Source organism: Panthera uncia, chromosome C2, assembly GCF_023721935.1.
Source record: "Panthera uncia isolate 11264 chromosome C2, Puncia_PCG_1.0, whole genome shotgun sequence".
NCBI classification, from domain to species: domain Eukaryota; kingdom Metazoa; phylum Chordata; class Mammalia; order Carnivora; family Felidae; genus Panthera; species Panthera uncia.
In genome coordinates, this window is record NC_064810.1 from 154,778,654 (window position 1) to 154,784,653 (window position 6,000).

Genomic DNA, 6,000 nt, shown 5'->3' on the forward strand with positions numbered 1-6,000 from the left:
GGAAAGAGTCCAAATGTCCACCAACTGATGAATAGATAAAGATGATGTAGTGTGTGTGTGTGTGTGTGTGTATGTGCGTGTGCGTGTGCGTATAATGAAATGTTACTAAGCCATCAAAAAGAATGAAATCTTGCCATTTGCAAATACACAGATGGAACTAGAGTATATTATGCTAATTGAAATAAGTCAGTCAGAGAAAGATAAGTACCATATGATTTCACTCATATGTAGAATTTAAGAAACAAAACAGATGAACATTGGGGAAGGAAGAAAAAAAAGAGGGAAGCAAATCATAAGAGACAAGATCTTAAATATAGAAAACAAACTGAAGATTGCTGGAGGGGATATGGGTAGGAGGATGGGCTAAATGGGTGACAGGTTATTAAGGACAGCACTTGTGATGAGCACTGGGTGGTACATGTAAGTGAGGAATCACTAAATTCTACTCCTGAAACCAATATTACACTATATGTTAACTAACTAGAATTTAGATAAAAACTTGAAACAAAAAAAAATAAAAAATTTTATTGCACTCTAGGTATTTATCCAAAGGGTATAATCCACCAAATATACTGATTCAAAGGGGCACATGCACCCCAATGCTAATAGCAGCACTATCAACAATTGCCAAATTATGGAAAGACCCCAAATGTCTATTGACTGATGAATGGATAAAGATACAGAGAGAGAATGGAATATTACTCAATGACCAAAAAGAATGAAATCTTGCCATTTTCAACAGTGTGGATGGAACTATTTTTTTAGTTTATTTATTTATTTTTGAGGGAGAGAGAGAGAGAGAGCGAGCGAGCATGATCAGGGGAGGGGCAGAGAGAGAGGGAGACACAGAATCTGAAACAGGCTCCAGGCTCTGAGATGTCAGCACAGAGCCAAACGCCAGCTAGAACGCACTAACTGTGGGATCATGACCTGAGCTGAAGTTGGATGCTTAACCGACTGAGCCACCCAGGCACCCCTGGAATTAGAGTGTGTTATGTTAAGTGAAATAAGTCCGTCAGAGAAGGACAGATATATGATTTCACTCATAAGTGGAATTGAAGAAACAAAACAAATGAACCTAGGGGACGGGAAGGAAAAATAAGATAAAAACAGAGAGGGAGACAAACCATAAGAGGCTCTTAAATACAGAGAACAAACTGAGAGTTGCTGGAGGAGAGGTGGGGGGGTGGGCTAAATGGGTGATGGGCATTAAGAAAGGCACTTATTGGGATGAGCACTTTGTGTTACATATGAGTGATGAATCACTGGGTTCTATTCCTGAAGCTAATACTACATGGTATGTTGACTAACTTGAATTTAGATAAATAAATTTAAAAAAATAAAAAATATAAAAATGGAGGAGGGACAAAGACTTTTCCAGATTAATAAAACTGAAAGAATTCATCACTAGGCAACTGAAATAGAAGAATGCTAAACAGCAACATGAAAGCATATGAAAGTATAAATTTCACTGGTAAAGTTTATGATATATAAAAATACAGAGTAATGTGATAATGATGGTGTATAAGTCACTTAAAATTTTTTTAATGTTATTATTTTAAGATAGAGAGAGAGTGCAAGCAAGAGAGGGGCAGAGAGAGAGGAAAATCTCCAGCAGGTTCTGCACTGTTTTTGCAGAGCCTGACATGGGGCTTGATCACACAACCGTGAGATCATGATCTGAGCTGCAATCAAAAGTTGGATGCTTAACCAACTGAGCCACCCAGGTGCCCCATAAATCACTTTTAATCCTAGTATGAAAATTAAAAGACAAAGAATAGAATAAGAGCCTAAGAGGAAGTGTAACCACAAAAATTTGCCCATGGATATACAGTGTAAAAGCCAGCAAATCCTTATATAAATAAAATGAAAAGGGGAGAATAAGAGTGTAGTTTTTTTTAATGCAGTTGAATTTAAGTTGTTATTCTATTAAATAGGCTGGTATAATAAGAAATTTTATTCAACCTTTATAGTAATTAAAAAGGAAAAAACCTAGGGTAGATTCAAAAAAGAGAAAAGAATCAAAGTGTGTTCCTACAATAAAACCCCAAATATATGTCAAGTCACAAAGACAGCAAGAGAGGAAGAAAGGAACAATGGACTACAAAACAGAAAAAAAATTAACAAAATGACAATAGTAAGTCTTTACCTATAAATAATTACTTTAAATGTAAATTGATTAAACTCACCAATCAAAAAATATAGAGTGTCTGAATGGATATAAAACAAAATCCAACTATATGCTATTTATAAGAGATTCATTTTAGATTTAAGGACATATGTAGGCTGAAAGTGAAGTGACGGGAAAAAAATATTCCATGCAAGTGACAACCAAAAGAGAGCAAAGGGGCAGTATTTTCATCAGATGGAAAAAGACTTTAAGACAAAAATTGTCATAAGAGACAAAAAAGGTCATTAATAATAAAAGGATAAATTCTACAGGAATATACAACAATTATAAGTATATATGCACCCAACATCATAGCACTTAAACACATAAAGCAAATACTGGCAGATCTGAAGGAATAGTTAGACAACAATATTAGGAAATTTCAACTTCCCACTTTCAGTAATGGATAGGTCATCCACAAATATAATCAATAAGGAAACAGCAGACTTGAACAGAATATAGACCAAATGGCCCTAACATCCATATATAGAACATTCTTCCTAATAGCAGCAGAATATACATTCTTCTCAAGTGCACACAGAACATTCTCCAGAATAGGTCACATAATAGGTCATAAAACAAGTCTTAACAAATTTAAGAAAATTGAAATCATTCCAAGTACTGTTTCTGACCACAATGGAATAAAGCTAGAAATCAATAATAAAAGGAAAACAGGAAAAGTAAAAGACAAATAAAAATGAGAACACATGGGAATGCAAGCTGGTGCAGCCACTCTGGAAAACAGTACGGAGGTTCCTCAAAAAGCTAAAAATAGAAGTACCCTATGACCCAGCAATTGCACTATTAGGTATTTATCCATGGGATACAGGTGTGCTGTTTCGAAGGGACACATGCACCCCCATGTTTATAGCAGCACTATCAACAATAGCCAAAGTATGGAAAGAGTCCAAATGTCCATCGGTGGATGCATGGATAAAGAAAATGTGTTATATGTATACAACGGAGTATTACTCAGCAGTCAAAAAGCATGAAATCTTGCCATTTGCAACCACGTGGATGGAACTGGAGGGTATTATGCTAAGTGAAATTAGTCAGCCAGAGAAAGACAAAAATCATATGACTTCACTCATATAAGGACTTTAGGAGACAAAAGAGGTGAACATAAGGGAAGGGAAACAAAAATAATATAAAAACAGGGAGGGGGACAAAACAGAAGAGACTCATAAATATGGAGAATAAACTGAGGGTTACTGGAGGGGTTGTGGGAAGGGGGATAGGCTAAATGGGTAAGGGACACTAAGGAATCTACTCCTGAAATCATTGTTGCACTATATGCTAACTAATTTGGATGTAAATTTAAAAAAAAATTTAAATTAAATTAAATTTAAATAAAGAAAATTAAAAAAATAAGATAGGAAAAAAATGAGAACACAGCATATTCAAATTTATAGTATACAGCAAAAACAGCACTAAGATGGAAATTTATAGCAATAAATGCTTACATTAAAAAAGAAGATCTCAAACATCCCTGCTTTATACCTCAGTGAACTAGAAAAAGAACAAATTAAGCCCAAAGTTAGCATAAGGAAGAAAATAACAAATGTTAAAACAAAAATAAATGAAATAGAGATTAGAAAAAAATCAATGAATCTAAGAATTGGTTTTTTGAAAAGATAAACAAAATTGACAACCCTTGAACTAGACTAAGAAAAAACTCAAGAAAAATAAAATCAGAAATGAAAGAGATGTTGCAACTGAGCCACAGAAATAAATAAGATCATAAAGGACTTATGAACAAGTACATGGCAATGAATTGGACAACCTAGAAGAAATGTATAAATTCCTAGAAACATACTACCTATCAAGATGGAATCAAGAAGAAGAAGAAATAGAAAGCCTGAACAGACCAATAACAAATAAAGAGATTGAATCAGTAGTAGAAAACTTCCCAAGAAAGAAAAAGCCAAGACCAGATCATGTCACAGGTCAATTATACCAAACATTTAAGGCATAATTACCAATCCTTTTAAAATCCTTCCAAAAATAGAAAAGAGAACACTTCCAAACTCACCTTATGAGGACAGCATCACCCTGATATCAAGATCAGGCAAAAACACCACAAGAAAAGAAAACTACAGGCCAATATCCCTGATAAAAATAGATGCAAAAATCCTCAAGAAAATATTAGCAGAGTAAATTAAGCAGCACATTATAAAGATCATACATGATGAAATGGATTCATCCCTGGGATGCAAGGATGACATGACATATACAAATCAATGTGATATACCACATTAACAGCATGGAGAATAAAAATCACATGATTATCTCAATAAATGCAGAAAGGCATTGGACAAAATTCAACACCCTCTCAACAAAATAGGTACAGAATAACATACCTCAACACAATAATGGCCATATATGAAAAGCCCACAGTTAACACTATACCTAGTGGCGAAAAACAGAAAGTTTTCCTGTAAGATCTGGAATAAGGCAAAGATGTTTACTCTCACCACTTCTACTTACCATAGTACTGGAAGTCCTTGCCAGAGATATTATGCAAGAAAAAGAAATAAAAAGCATCCAAATCAGAAATGAGGAAGTAAAATTGTGTCTGTTGGCCAATGACATGATCTTATATGTAGAAAACCCTAATGATTCCCCTTTCCCCCCAAAACTGTTAGAACTAATAAACACATTTAGTAAAGTTTCAGAATACAAAATCAGCACACAAAAACGAGTTGCAATCCTATACACTAGTAACAAACTATTCAAAAAGAAAATTATCCTATTTACAGTAGCATAAAATACTTAGTAATAAACTTCACCAGGGAGGTAAAAGACTTATACATATAAAAGTATAAAATAGTGATGTTGGGGTACCTGAGTCGCTCAGTAGGTTGAGCGTCCTACTCTTGATTTCGGCTCATGCCATGATCTCTTGGCTCATGCTGACCACGTGGGGCCTGCTTGGCATTCCCTCTCCCTCTCTCTAGGCCCTCCCCTGCTCACGCTCTCTGTCTCTCCCTCAAAATAAATAAATAAACATTTAAAAATAAAATGAATAAAATACTGATGTAAGAAATTGAAGCAGACACAAATAAGTGGAAAGACATCGATGTCACATGTTCAAGAATTAGAAGAATTTATACTGTTCAAATGTCCATACTACCTAAAGCAATCTACAAATTCAATGCAACCCCTATCAAAATTCCAATGTCATTCTTCATGTAAAAAAAGAAAGTCCTAAAATCCATAAGGAACCACAAAAAATCCTGAGTAGCCAAAGAAATTTGAGCAAGAAGAACAAAGCCAGAGACATCACGCTTCCTGACTTCAAAGTATATCCCAAAGCTAAGTAATCAAAATAGTATGGTACTGGCGTAAAAATAGACTCACAGGCCAATAGGACAGAACAGAGAGACAAGAAATAAGCCACAAATATATGATCAACTGCTCTTTGACAAAGGTTCCAAGACTACATAATGGGGAAAGAATCATCTCTTCAATAAATGGTTTGGAAAAACTGGATATTCAAATGCAAAGAATGAAATTGGATCCTTATATTACACCATACACAAAATTTCACTCGACAAGGATTAAAGATAAATTTAACATAGCTTTAACATAAGGCCAGAAACCATCAAACTCCTAAAGGAAAACATGAGGGATAAGCTTCTTGACACTGGTCTTGGCAATGATTTCTTGGATGTGGTAACAAAAGCAAAAACAGACAGTGGGACTACATCAGACTAAAGATCTGCACGATAAAGGAAACAGTCAACAAAATGAAAGGACAACCTACAGAATGGGAGATATATTTGCAAAATATATATCTGTTTAGGGTTAATATCTAAAATATATAAGGA